Genomic DNA, 16,270 nt, shown 5'->3' on the forward strand with positions numbered 1-16,270 from the left:
ATGGTATATCACTCATTAATATTTACAATGTTAATAGATGGCTTTTTTGTTTACAGTCTAAGTAACATGTGTATAACAAATTAAAATATACATCTCTAACCATATAAAATACTTTCGCCTGGTAATAATCCCCCACTTTTCTACTCTGGAGAAGAAAGTATGTTTTCTTTTCTTTTTTCCTAGAATTTTTATTATTTTTCTACCCATTACTTAAAGTCCTTTTAGTAATCACTTCACTTATATTGCAGTAGTCATTCAGCTTGGTTTCTTTGATCCAGATTATTTCACTAGGATAGTTTCTTAATATCTTCTCATGTTTCTCTGAATTCCTCATATTTATAATTTTTTGCTCTTCAATAACAGTTTATGAATTCAGTTTATTTGACCACTTCCCACTAGATGGGCACTAGCTTTGTTTCCAGTTCTTTGCTTCCACAAAGGGTGCTATGATTTTTTTTGTTATATAATAGATCTTTGTTTCTTTGTTTCTCAAGATCACTGGATCAAAGAGAATTAGCTCTTTGGGCTCTGAACCTGGGGTCTACAACTTGTTTAAAAATATTTTACAGCTCTATTATTCATTCATGCATTCATTCATTTATATTAAAACTTTTTATTTTCAAAACATATGTGTGGATAATTTTTTAACATTAACACTTTGCAAAATCTTGTGTTCCAATTTTTCCCCTCCTCTAGATGATAAGTAATCCAATATATGTAAAACATGGTAAAAATATATGTTAAATCCAATATATTCATACATATTTGTACAATTATATTGTTGCACAAGAAAAATCAAATCAAACTGGAAAAAAATGAGAAAGAAAACAAAATGCAAGCAAACAACAGAGTGAAAATGCTATTTTTTGATCCATACTCAGTTCTCATGGTCCTCTTTCTGGGTACAGATAGCTCACTTCATCACAAGATCATTGGAACTAGCCTGAATTATCTCATCCATCAGAATTGATCATCGTATAATCTTGTTTTGCCATTATAGCTCTACTTTAATAGAACTGGTTTCCTTTGTAATTCTATTTTGTTTTATGCATTTACAAATATTGTGTCTATGACACAAGATTACAAACTTCTGATTTAGTTATACTTTTCTTGTATAATTAAAAACTGGAATCCAGAATACCTGGATCACTTCATAGTGATATCACTATGATGGTGGATAAGAATGCTTACATTCTCATATGTCCTTTTAACATTGACATTCTCTAACATTGATATTCTCATCTATGATCTTTGTCAATATATATGGCTTAAAACCACAACTCAAAATTGTTTTAAATTGCATTTTTCTTAGTTATTGGAAGAATGTGTTTTCATAGGCATTTAAAATCTGAATTTCTTTTGAAATTGTATGCTCACACCTTTTGACTAACAGAAATAAATTTTAGTGCCATATAATTATATCAATTCATTATATATTTTGGATTTGAATTTTTATGTTTTTTTTGATGCATATAACTTTTCTTCTCTTCTGACCTTATTTACATGAAAAGTCTAAATTTACATGTCTGTTCCACTAATTTGCTCTTCTGTTTTTAAATAGTATTAAAAAGCTTTGATGTTTACTGCTTTATAATACAATTTGAGATGTGATGTTATGCCCCTTCCTTAATACTTTACTTCTCTTTATTTCCTCTAAAATTCTAAACTTACTTTTTTTGAACAAATGTGGCTAACATTTTGTATAATTCCAAAAGGGCTCTACTCAGTAATTTGAGTACTAAATATATTTATGTTATTTATTAAACTATATTGGCAGGGCATATCCACAAGCAGTGAACAGCTCTCCAGTTAAGTCTCATCATATTTCTATATGGTGTTTTGTAGTAATATTCTAGATTAAAACTTTCTTGGTAGGTAAACTCCCAGATATTTTATGTACTTTGTTCTTCTTCTGAATGGAAATTCTTTTATTGCCTGTTTCTGTTTTTTTCTTAGTACTGTTTAGAAATGCTGATTTTTGTGGATTTTATATCAAGCTACTAGGCTGAAGCAAGTCATTTAGTTTCTTTGCTGATTCTCTGGAGTTTTCCTAAGTAATTACATTATTTGAAAAGAAAGATATGTTCTAGTTTTACCTATTTCTAATGGGAAAGCCTCTAGTATTTTTCAGTTGCAAACCATCTTAGCTCTTGATTTAAATCCCTTACTATCTCCCATGCAAAAATCTGTAACACTGATCTATTTGTTATTGCTCAAACAGAGTACATCCTTTTCTTATCTCCATGCCTATTCACCAGCTGTCACCATGACTGGAATGTCTGCTTCATTCACTTCCATCTTTTAACTTTTCTAGATTCTTTCAAGATTCAGCTCAAATCCTGACTTCTGAAAGAAGTTTCTAATGTATCCCCTCCTATTACCTCCCATTTATTTTATATGTTTCTTGTATGTATTTAGTTATTATTAATAATTTGAGGGAAGAAACCATTTTATGCCATTCCTTGTATCCCAAATGCTAGTTCTCTGAACATCATAACTACTTAAATTTTTGTGATTGAGAAAGCATACTAGATATTCTCAAAGAAGTTATACTATGCTCAATTGAATACCACTCCCTTTTCAAGATATAAAGCAATCTGCATTTTAAATGTTTACTATTTTCCAGGAATTATGCTAGATTTTGGGGATGTCTTTGATAAGATAATAACTAATTCTGTAAGGGAATGAAGTAAAGCTCAATGGTTTATATTTTTCAGATAGCATTCATTTCCCCTTTGTAAAATTAGGACATTTATCCTTTTCTAGTTCTATGGAACTTCCATAATTTCCCATAATCTTTTAAAGATCACTATCAACAATTTAGCAATCACATCTCCCAATTTAAGTTGGCTGATTACTGGACATCCTCTATGATAATCTCTAGCTCTAAACTGATAATGCTATGATGTATATATTTTCAGGCCATGAATAATTTACTTATTATGGGTGGACATGCTAAATTTGAGATGCCTATGGAACATACTGTATGACATATCCAAAAAAAGACATTTGGTAATACAGATTTATAACTCAGGAGAGATACTGACTGGATATAAATATTTGGAAAGAATCTGTATGAAGATATTAATCTGATGGTAGCTGATGAGAGTACCAAATAAGACAGTACAGCATGAAAATAGAAAGGACTAGGGCAGGAATTAGGGGATATCCATGGTTATAGGTATACAGAAATGGAAAAAAAAAAAAAGCTAAAGAGACTGAGGAGGACTAGACGAACGTAGTGTACCCAAAGTATTGTCACTAAAAAAAAAAATAGCATCCAGGGGATGAAGGTGATCAATACGTCAAATTCTACACAGAGGTGAAGAAGGGTAACAATGGAGAAAAGTCCATTGTGGGAGGGGTAGGGAGAAGAAACTAAGGAGATGCCAATCATTTGGGGAATGGCTGGATACACTGTGGTAAATGAATATAATGTAAGACTATTGAACTGTAACAAAATGAGGAAGAAGGTTTCAAGAAACATTAAATTAATACATGGTGAGGAGGACAGAACCAGAGCAACAATAAAATGAACCATTAAGAAAGATATGTGAATTTTAATCAACTATAATTCCAGAGAAGTGATAAAGAAAAATATTGCTTTCTTCCCTTTTCTCTGTTTTCTTTCCAATAGATAGGGAGGATGTGAGGAAGAGAAAAAAGAATGCCTGACAACTGAGAACAATAAAAGATAAAATGTTCATTATTTCCATTAGTAGCTTTAGATAATTTCTTCTTCTATCTCACTGGAATTGCTTTTTGTATTTCAACATGAAGCACTTCCCCTCCTTTTGTTCAGTTCTTTTGTAATAATTTAAACTAAAAGATGTCACCCAGGCCTTCCATGAGCTATGTAAAAGTTGTTCATTATAAATCTAGATTATCTTCCAAACTTCAAGAAAGAGTTGGAGTTTGAGCTATGCCTGGAAGGATGGCTGAAATTTCAATAGGGATAAAAGAGGAAGGAACCATGTCAGCTGTAGAAAATAAAATTATGGGGAACAAGTGGCTATTTGGAGGGAAATTCTTAGTTTGGTTTTGATATGCGTAAGATAATAATCACAATTATTTGTAGTTTATGACTTACAAGCAATAAACATTAATTATTTCAAATGATACTCATAATTAGTCCTGTGCTATAATTAAACTTATTTTACTGATTAGGAAAACTGATTCTCAGAGAACTAAGTGGTTTGCTAAGAGACAAAGCTAAGAAGTATGTGAGGTAAGATTCACAACAAGAAGTTTTAGGTGCATAGGTCTAGATTATACATTGCTGTTTTTCAGCTTACAACAAGCCAGGAATACCAAGTCAAAGAGTTTTGCTTTTGTGTGTGTGTAAGGCAATGAAGATTAATTAAAAATTTTTTGAGCAAGATTATCAAAATTACAACTGTTAATTGAGAAAATGCATATATGCTACGAGTAATCATTTAAAGAATAACATTTCAATTAGTTACTGAACATTAGTTCAATACAATTTAAAATCTAAATCCAAACAAAACAAGAATTTTAAAATATGTTTATGAAATAAAGAATGAGATAAAAGAATTTTTAATTTAATTTTCCATCTTACTCAAGGAAAAGCCTTAAATACACTGAAGTGTCTTTTCTGCACTACTTACTTTACCATTGAAATGAAAAAAGAAAATATATTCCAACAACAAAAATCCCTTAAACAGTAAACCTTTTTTTAAAATCAGTAACCTAATCAAGCTGGTCACCTCACCTATCCAGGAATATAGCAAGTACCAGAAATCAAAGGGAAGTCTTTTTTTTTTTTTTTTTTTGGTCACTCAAAGTATCTAAAATATACATAACCATATGAGCTATTTTTTTTTAATACATGTATACAAACAAGGGAAGCTAGGTGGCTCAGTGGATAGAGTATCAAGCCTGAAGTCAGAGATTCAATTTCCAGAGTTCAGATCTGATTCCAGATACATACTAGCTATACAAATGTGGGCAGATTATTTTACTCCATTTATTTAGTTCCTCATTTGTAAAATGAGATGGAGCAGGAAATGGCAAATCATTCTAATATCTTTGGCAAAAAAACTCAAAATGGAGTCAAGAAGAGTTGGACATGACTGAACAACCCCAATGCTAATGAATTTCAATATCCAAGCTCAAAGAGCAAAAGTGGAAAATTAAAAGTGGAGAAAAAAAGCTACTACAGGTAGACATACTATCAACAGTAGACAATAACAACAAACAAAGGAGAAAGAACACTATAAAAATCACAAAAACTCAAAAAAATATCATGCTGGGGTCACTTGGAATAAGGAAAAATTGCTCTTAAGTAGTTTATGAGGTCATCACTGTTTTGTAGCCAACTACAGTAATGAATTTGGCCAAGTCATTGAACTTCTTTGATGATTTCCAACATCCTTTTCAACTGTATTACTCTTTGATTCTTTTAATGACTGAGTAATAAAGATTAAATTATATTCAGAACTTTTTTTTTTTTTTTGGGTTGAGGCAATTGGGATTAGGTGACTTGCCCAGGGTCACACACCTAGGAAGTGTTAAGTGTCTGAGACCAGATTTGAACTCAGAGCCTCCTGACTTCAGGGCTGGTGCTCTATCTACTGAGCTACCTAGCTGCCCCCAGAACATTTTATTAAACATATTAAGACACCTGTAATTTTTTAAAAATAAATTTCCATCAATATGATTAATCAATTGTATAGAAAATTTGATTGTTCCAAAATGATTAATTTTTTCTGAAAGGTTCCCGATAGTCAAGATTTTGTTATATTTGGTTTGGAAAGCATTATGTGATTGTATTACCTCATACTTACAACTTTAATTATGTTTCAATTAGGCTGACAAGAAAATTAATATTCATTTTCTGGGTAGTGAAGACATATCCCCAAAGTGTATTAAGCAGTGAGGAGATGAAGCTTAGAATTTAAAGAACATGTAGATTTTTAACAAAAAAGGTCACTTTAAATGTGATTCCAGAAAACTGTCATATATATAGATATAGATCTTTCTCTCTCTCTCTATACATACATACATATACATATGTATATGTGTATGTGTATGTATATATATATATATATATGTGTGTGTGTGTATGTATGTATGCATTTTATATAATTTTCTACCCAAACTCTTCTACATTTCCCCTTGGAATACAAAGGGTTAAATTTAAATACGCATTTTTCCCCCTACAAAAAATGAAAGTGTAGCAAGTCATAGGTATTAAAACACAGTAAAACCCCATCGTTATTTGGTCCCAGATTGCCAGGCCAACCAACTACAGTAACACATCTTTCTCTGTAAAAAAAAATAAAAATAAAAAAAATAACACATTACTGCCCTTAGAAATCAATGTTATAATGGAATTTTGCTACATTAAATGTAAAGAAATTTACTGAAGTGGTAAAATGGACATCAAATTCTCAAAATACCCACATATCCTCCTTCTTCCAGAAAATTAAAAGCAAAAGGTTTTAAATGGATTTCTAATATTACATAAGCAAATAACAGACAAAAAGAGCCTGACTGCAGAAACAATCCTATCTAGTCTCCCAGTAATAGATATCACAGTAAGAACATTGTCAACAAACCCAGAAAGGTCAAATGCATCTCTCTCTTTCTCTCTTACTCTCACATAAAACTAGTTTCTTTACATATTTAAAGTTTAGATCTTAATGTGTTTTAATGTACCCTCAATCTGAAAGGAAAACTGCTTCATCACAAGAAAGGTCAAAGTTAGTACTCTGTATATGTACAAAGAGTCCCTATGTAATCATGAAAAGGGAATAATAAAAGGATGAAAGCAAAACTCATCATTTCCTGCCACATCAAAAGAAACTTTGAAATGGATTTCCAAGTAAATTTAGTCACCCAGCTTCCGAAGAGTGAAACTAGATGCCATAGGTAGGTTTCAATGTTTGTTGTTGTTACTGAATCAGTAGCTGTAACACCACACAGTAAGGTCTTATGCCCAATCATTCTGTCACATGAGAAAAAAAAAAGGATTTCAATTACCACTTATTAATGTAATTTTAAAATCAGTAACAATTTTGTGGTGTTTTAATTATTCACATTTTCTTTAAAAAAAAAAATTGTCACAAAAAATAAAGGAGACTAAAAAATGTCCCCAAATTCAATTCTGGGAGACAAAGTAAATTTAGGGATGGGGAAAAAAAAAAGAACAAAAGGGAGAAACCTGAAGGCAAAAATTCTTTATTTGGAGAAATATCCATATATAAAATATATCTACATGTGGGAATTTTCAAAGAATCAAAAAAAGCACTAATTAAGATTGAAATCAACTGTTAATTCCTCATATTTCCCTTTATTCAATTTTTCTCATATTAAGAACAATATACTTTAAAGATGAATATGGATAAGACTACCTAACAAAATGGATTTCTTATAAATATGCTTTTTATAGTTTAACTTATGACACCAAAAGTACCACTTTACTCCTCAACACCTGTAACAACAATCTCTGAATTACATTCAATATTCAGCATCTGGAATTAAAAAGGAAATGGGTTGGATAAAAATACAATTCTAACTGATTACATGTGTGTATGATGGTCAAAGTCATCTACAAATTATTTATTTGCAAAGGAGTATGTATATACATAATGCTTTGGACTTTAAAAAACTATAGGTGGTTTGGGCTATTTTTAAAAAATATAACTTTCAGAATAATTCCCCTCCCCCCTTCCCTGCTTCCTAATTGCTTTTTCAAATCCCTTATATAATTGCTAGGTGAGCTGAAGGTTTCTCACATAAAAGTCTCACTGTAGTTAGAGATAGCTCTGATGACATGATAATGAAATCTTTTAATTCTATTTGAAGAACAACTCTCCATCTTTAAATAGGTTATGTTTGTTATTTTTAACCTAATAAGAAAGAGAAATAGGGAATTATAGAAGCACTGGGGTCTTGTTCTTGTTACACTGAACGATTTTCATAAATTCTGGATTCTCATTACTTAATAAAGAAAATGACTGATATAATAAGTTGGGCTGCCATCAGTGTGAAAGTAATTATAAATTACATTTTTCACCTCATTCACCTCAAATTTCATGTGGGCAACACTGAACTTAGTATCTTCATTCTCTCCTTGTCCTTCACCAAAAACTAAACAAAAAAAAAACAAAAAAACAAAAAAACCAAACCCCACTTCTTACAAACTTTGGTCAAAGTCATCACAATTACTCTTGTCATCCAAACTCTTATTCTCACTAGCCTTTTCATTTCTATTTTTTACATTTCTCATGAGGAACTTCTTTTCTCTACTCAAACAGCTACTGTCAAAGTTTTCACAGTTCTTTAATATTTTCAACTGTGTATTTAAATCACTAGAAATGGAACTGCATTATTTTCATGTGTTATTAAGCCCTTCAGAGAATTGTCTATCTCTCCATAACCAATGTTTCCATTTCTTGTGAACAATTAAAAAGCATCTATTAAATACTGTACACTAGGCACTCTACTAAGTGCAAGCAATACAAAGAAAAGGCAAAATATAGTGTCATTCCTCATGGAGCTCACAATTCAATGGGTGAAATGACACGTCAGCATTTATCTTGTATGCACATGGGCAATGAAAGGTTACCTTAAAGGAAAGGCACTAATAGTGTGAGGAACAAGAAGTAGGTCCAAGATATCTCCTACCAAAAGTAAGATTTAAATTGAGTCTTAGTGAAAGCCAGGGAAGCCAGGGAGGAGAAGTGAGTTGGGAGAGCATTCAAGGAATGGAAGAAAATTGATGAAAAAGCAGAGCCAGGAGATTGAAGGCTACATACAAGGAACCATAAAAAAGCTATTGCTAATAAGTATAGTTAAATTAGCAGTGAAGGGAGGACCCAATGAACTTTTTTTTTCTTTTTTTTAAGGATAGAGAAAAGATAAGCATATTTCTGTGCTGTACAGGAGAAATTTGTAGTCAGAGATTGAAGATTACAAAGCACATGGTAACAAGAGGGGCCACCTGCTGGAGAAGTCAGGAAGTGATGAGATCAGGGAAGCATACAGAAGTTTGCCTTGGCAATGAGAAAGGACATTTCTTCATTAGACAGTGCTGAAGGAGATAATGGGGAAAAGGTAACTGAGTAAGATGAGGAAGATGGAAAAGGAGGAAAATCTTGTTGAATAGCCTTGTTTTTTTTGTAAAGTATGAAAAAGGGTGCTTCAGCGAAGAGTCTGGAGGAAGAGGTGCTGCTAGATCACTTTAGAAGACCAAGATCTGGATTCAGAGGCTGAATATATAGATCTGTGAATTAGTCGTACAAACATGAAATTAAACCTTTGGGAACTATTAATTTTCCACGGCGGATTTATCTATATTTTCATGGATTATACAAAATGACAAGATATTACTACAGTTGCAAACTTTATTAAAGGTGCAATTACAAAACAACATTAAACAAAGGTTATATATTATGAAAAGAATACACTAAATGTATTTTTTAACAGTTGCCCTTAAAAAGTAAATAATGGGTTTTAATTATTTTGCATTAATCACTTATTTGATGGCATCCTTTATAAATTTATTTTAATTTTCAACAAATTCAGCCATGGACATGGAACAAGTTGTATCTGTCTGTCTGTCTGTCTCTCTCTGTGTCTCTCTGTGTCTCTCTCTCTCTTTATATATATGTATATGTAAAATAAGTATATATTATAGGTATCTGCAAGTGTTATTGACAATTCTGCTACAAAAGAATACCAATTTTTCTCCATGCCAGAATGTGCACCAATAATAGTTACTGCAAAATAATATCACCTTGGGATTGCAAAATTAAGTTCTTTAATCTGTTCAAAATATTTCAATATAGAACAGTGTATTTTATTTGTTAGGAACTGCAGAATAGAAAGCAACACGACGGCTGTTTAAACATGTGAGTCAAGAAAGCAGAACTACTTCACAGTTATTCTACTGAATTCTGATCAAATCTTATCACACAATAACAGTTTTTTAGATCTTTGTCAATATCATTCCTACATAGGTAGACTAATGTTAACCTACACTCAAAATAATTCTGTAATAGTATAGGTCATGTACTCTAAAAACAAGATTTTTCTGAATTGGATTTTATAACTTATTTGTGAATTTTGCATCTTTTTAAGGCAAAAAAATGCTATGGAAAATAGATGTACACTGCTAAATAAAGAAGGCTAATAATTTTTCTGACTCCTTGATGAATACTTTAAGAGGATAACTAAATTAAATGAAAACTTGTTTTTTCCTTGGTCATCTAAGTATTCTTACTAGGCAATTTCAAACATCTGTCAGAAAAAAAAAATCTAAATATGCATATATTTTAACTACCAATATGAAACAAGATGATGGCAAATTTACTATACACTAATAAGAAAAGATAAAGTCCTATTTGAAAAGGCAAAGATTCAAATATGACTATTTTGTGTAAATTTTGTGTAAATAGGATAGCTATTAAAATTTGTCATTTATGAATTCTTCTTTTATAATTTTTAAAAGCTCTTGGTATCTTTTTACAACTGTAAATTTAAAATTAAACTGACCAAAATTTACCTTCTCTCCCAGAACTATCAAAATTATTTTACTCAGTCTTTTGCTAGGCAGCTCAGAAAATGAGGGTTTTCATCAACATGGAACAAAACCTTTATTTCCATTCCAGAAGGGTAGGTCCTCATTATATATAATACTTTGGTGGGAAATAAGAGCATCCAATAGGACTTCTCAAATATATGAAATCATAACTTAGGTCAGCACTCAAATTGAGACTCATGAACTTGTACAACCAACATTTTCTTGGAGTTTAACACTATAATTCAAAGTGTTAAACACCTCATCTTAAAGAGAAAACACAAAACATATGGATAAGTGACATTTTCCCAAAAGGAAACAATTTTCTTGTTCATCTAAGGGCAACACACAATTACATTTTCATGGTCTAACATCAACCAACCATGAATATTAACTTTAAACAAACTATTTAGAGTGTATATAATGTGACAAGCTCTATTAACAACATATTTAGTTTAGAAGGAATTACTAAATTTTAATTTGAAAAATTGCTTTACATGTTTGGAACAAAATTAAAAAAAAAACTAGAAAGGAGTAAAAAGAGTATAACTTTAGAAGTTAGTTCAATTCAATAAATAGGTTAAAATAACTACATAGAATGGCTATAATTGTGTGGTTGTATGATAAAGCTGAGATCCTAAGAAGGGCTTTGATTAAATGATCAATAAAAAACTATATATATATATATATATATATGTATGTGTGTGTGTATGTGTATGTATATGCAGATATGTACATACACACACACACATAAATAAAGAATACTAAGTTATTTTTGTTGGAATAACACTAAAACAAAAGTCAAGAACTATAAACTGTACAGTTTCCTGTACTTCATTATAATTGGTACTGATCATATATCCACCTGACAGAGAAGAGGAACAAGGAAAAGTGAGAGAGAAACATACAGATAGAAAGAGATCAAGATTGAAGTTTGGTGAGAATTCTTATTATATTATGTACCTAATATATCAGTAAGAGTCTATAGGTGAACACTCATTCTGAGAATGATATCGGAAGAATTCTGCCGATTAGAATCCTCGAGTAGTATCTTGTGTGCTTTTGTGCCTTCAATGTCTGTTGCTCTGGATCTGATTCATCTGCACCCAGAGGGAAAGGGGAAAGTTCTGATCAAAGGACCAGAGGTCAGTTCCTGAGAAAATCGTTGGAGTCGTTCCTTTACTATAATGTTATGTCTATGTTAAGAACTGTGGGACTCTGGAAAGTTCATGGAATACCTGACCTGCAGGAAGAATGAAAACGTTATGAGGTCAGAGGAAGAAGAAATCACTTCCAGCTTGAGGAAAGGGAATGGGCAGAGAGAAAGGAGAGGAAGACTCACCGGGCTTCAAGCAAGGGTAGAAAATCTATAGATAGTGACCAGAAAAATTTATTTTACCCTGTAAGAATAAGAGACAAAGGCAGCAGACAACAAAGCATCAGGAATGTTTGGAAAATATAGAACAAAACACTTGGGTTGTGTATAGAATGAGGGGAACATTATGCTGAAAAGGAAGATTAGATATATAACAGATAGGCCTTGTATGTCAGGCTAAGAAGAGTTACCTTTATTCCAAACTCAGGGTGGAGTTACTGAATATTTATAAGCAATAAAGTAACAAAAACATATTTCTACATCATTTCCACCAATTTGTAAAATTCACATGGATTGGGTGGAAAGATCTGTTGCTAAGCAGTATTCTAGTTAAGGAGAATCTGAAACAGGATGGTGACAGTGAGAATTGTAGGAAAGGAAGGGAAACTTAACTATGGTCGAGAATCTACAGGACTTGGAGAGAGAATGAGTGTATGGGAGAATGATATGGAAGTTAAAATTGATTCTTAGGTTATGAATTCTGGTGCCTGGAAGAGAAAATTAGTATCACTGGTAGAGAAAGTAAGGGAAGGAGATCAAAATTTGAGGGAAAAAAATTGATGAATTCCACTTTAGATATGTTGGAATTAAGATAATGGTGAGATATTTGGGTGGAGATGCCTAATTGAAGTATGAAAAAGAGAACAGGGCTAAAGATGTGAAAATTATCATCACAAAAATGAAAGCTGATGAGTGAGATAAGAAGACTAGAAAAATCCAGTTTAGAATCCTAGGGCATATCTAGGAAAACAGGAGGGAAGCAGTGTTATAGAATCTGAAGAAAAGGAGAAGAATGAAGGAGAACAGGTTTAAAAGAATGTTCAAAATTACAGAAGTTGAGAAAATGAATACTAATTGCAGGGCACTGGATATGACAATTAGAAAGTCACTAATGGCTTTTACGATTGCAATTTCAATACAAAAGTGAAGCTCAAAAAGAGTTTAGTTTTGAGTGAATAGAGATTAAGTAGTGACAGTGAATATTGACTACTGATTCACATTTTTGGCAGTGACAAGGTTGGAAAACATGTTTCAGGAAAGAGAAATGAGAGCAGTCAAAGGATTATAGACTATAAAGAAGTGTCACAACTTTATATATCAAGAATGCTTCCTTCTAGAGAAGAGAAAGCACTAGAACACTGAGTAATAATATAAAAAAACTGAACTAGTTATAATGGAGAGAAAATAATTAATTACAAATGTGGGAATTATGTCTTAGTTAGCTATTTAAGTGCAATGAGGCTACCTTATACGTTGAAACAAAGATAAAAGTCAATATGAAACTAGTAGTATGAATAAACTAGGAAGACATTGTATACAACTGTGGCAACCCCAAATTGACCTATTTTAAGTGATGGGAAATCCATAAAAGAAAAATGGGCTACGATTTTCAAATGCCTTTTCTTTTAAGCATTGTAAATTAATCTCTACAAAGTCAAAAAATAGCTCAGGGCAACAATTATTTAGAGTATAACTCATTTTTAAGATCTTATGAAGGATGGTTGACTCTATGATCAGCATTACCTCATAAGAGTCAGAAGTGGTGGGAGAAAAAAATGAGACTGTAAGAAACTTCATAAAAGATCAATCAAATTCATCCTATGAGTATTAAGAGATGAAATAAAACATATTAAAGTATAATTAGAAAACAAAACAAAACTTTTTCGTTCACTTTTATTTCTCTCAACAACCTCAACTTATCCTAGCTTTAGTATTCCTGATACTATTTTTGTAGGACTGTGTCCCATTCACATTTATTCTGTTATCTAACATTGCCTCCCCTGAAACACAGATGTCTTCTTTGTTCATGGTCATTTCTTTTTTAAAAAGATATTCAAAATTCTTTAACTGTAATGATTATAAAAGGAGCTAATTTCATTTTCATAACATGATGGATGACATAATTGGCTCTGCTTCTTGCATGAACTCTCAAGAAAAGATGACAATTAACTGACAAATTTACATGAAAGAAAATAAGAATACAGGAATATAGGCTACATAATCTATACCTTTGGATCACAGATCTACAACTGGAAAGGACCTAAAAATCATTTGCTGAAATTCCTCATTTTACATATGTAGAAACTGAGATCGAGGAGAGCTAAAGTATTTCTATAAAGTGACACAAGTAGTAAAGTCTTAGTACTTTTGTCTATTTGTCTATCTAAAAAGAAATATCAAAATTCACCTCATCACCAGAGGCAGTGAGGTGGCATACTACATACAAAGTGCTGACCTTAGAGTCAGGAAGACATGAGTTCGAATGTGGCCTCACTTATGGCCTCAGTACTTCAGTACAAACACTTAGGACCTTCAGTAAATTATTTAATCTCTATCCACAAAATGAGATTAGTAAAGACTACCTACTACTTATTCCAGGGTTTAGTACCCAAGCCTGTTAGTGGCAGAATTACCCAAACAAGTGGTCTTGCCCCAGTCCAACTTTTACAGTCATCATCTGGGGAAACAACTACTATGGAAAGGGGGCAGCCAATCAGCTGCAGGGTAACTCACAGAGTAGCCAAGCCAGTCTAGCTAAAGCAGCAAAGTACCCTGAGAGAAGAAACAGGAGGCAGCAGATGCCAGGCAAGTCAAACCATCAACCTTTTGACCACTATCTTCCCTTAGACCCTGATAGATACAGTCTAATAATCTGAACCTGAATCAATCCTTGTAGAAAGAAAAAGCAGTTTGAAATGCTACTTAATATGTCTGGCTATGTGCTAGAGATGTAAATATAAAAACACAGTCCCTTCCCTCAAAAAATTTACATTCTAAAAGGAGGAAACAACATATAACAGGGCAACTGATCCTGCATATGATAAAAGTGGCCATAGCTACTGAAGGCCCAGGAAAGAAAATTCTTGTCAATAAAGCCCTTGGCACTGTTAAACAGATCAACATCATAAACCAATTATGATTTTATTGATAGAAATGACTTTAAAGAAGAACCATTATCATCTGCTGTGTCACTGTACCCTAGCAATCTTGGGATTTTCCATCTGATTTGCAGTGAAAACCTTTCATAAATTTGTCTCCTTCCTTAGAATAGGAGCTCCCTGGGAGGAGGAAGCACCTTACTTTTCTCTCTATATTCCCAGAACATTGCACAGTGCTTTGCATCCATGCCCCAGTAATGCTTCATTCATTCATTCCTTTTGCTGGCCTAGTTTCTCAATCAGGTTTGATCTCAACCACCTTCCTTCCAAGTTGCTATGCATATTCCTTTTCTTCTCCTAGTTCTGGAAACAAGGATCACATCAGTGTCAGGGGTGCTTCTGAAAAGGCTGTCATTAGACTTCCCTAAAGCTCTATCCAACCATTCCTGTTACTTCCCTGACCAAATTACCCTTCTAGCCAATGCTGTTATATGCTGTTTCCTCCTATTAGGATGTAAGTTTTTTGAGGGGAGGGACTTTTGTCCTTCTGTATTTACATCTCTAGCACAGTCAGACATACTAAGCAGCACTTCAAACTGCTTTTTTGCTCATGTATTCTCACCATTTTACATATGAGAAACTGGGGCAAAAAGAGGGACATGATTGCTCATCATCACACATCTTGTGTCGGAAGCAGAAATCAAACTTAGAACTCTCCTGATTCCAATCTCATATTTTAATATTTTGTCTCCTCTACTCTACCATAGTGAATACTGATCTTGCATCAGAGGACATAGATTTAAATGTCTCTGACATGTACTACCTGTGTGACTGTGGAAAATATTTTGCTGGATGTTTCTGCATCTGTAAAATGGTAGGGTTATATTAGAATACATGAAAAGAAGAATGGACTTGGAATCAAATGATCTTGGTTTGAATCTAATTTCAATCCTTATTGTAGGTATCTAATTTCTATAAGCCTTAGTCCTCTTTCTTCTCCTCCCCTCCACACACACACATATTGTAATAATATACTGAGGAACAAAATTGTTATGAGGAAAGAACTTGTAAAACACAAAATGTCAATTTGGTATTATTGCTATTCTTACTGCTGATATTACTAACATAATTGTTTAGTATTGCATAGATTACTTTTTACTTCTACTAGTAGAGCACTCTCAATGTTTTAGTCATTTAGCCTTTATAAGTTGAACAATTTCTGTGAAACTTCAGAGACAAAAACTGCAAAGCTAGAAAAGATAAATAATTATAACTGAAATTATTCTATAATTAGCTAACAAAAGAAAATAGAGAAAAACGAACATGTATTATTATAATTTTTGAAGAGGTAATCATGAGATTAATCATGGGTTTTAGAAAAAAAGATTTAATAAAGTTTGCACAAAGACCTCGATTTAACAAGGCCATATTGTACCTGTATTGTAGAAATCTTATTACAAAAAAAAAAAA

The 16,270-nt window shown here is 32.3% G+C and overlaps 1 protein-coding gene across 1 annotated transcript in view; it reads right to left on the bottom strand.

Moving 5' to 3' along the window:
• MINDY3 (MINDY lysine 48 deubiquitinase 3) overlaps positions 1-16,270 on the bottom strand; it is an 86,130-nt gene that overhangs the window by 26,001 nt on the left and 43,859 nt on the right. The window lies entirely within an intron of this gene.

Source organism: Antechinus flavipes, chromosome 5, assembly GCF_016432865.1.
Source record: "Antechinus flavipes isolate AdamAnt ecotype Samford, QLD, Australia chromosome 5, AdamAnt_v2, whole genome shotgun sequence".
Taxonomy (NCBI): Eukaryota; Metazoa; Chordata; class Mammalia; order Dasyuromorphia; family Dasyuridae; genus Antechinus; species Antechinus flavipes.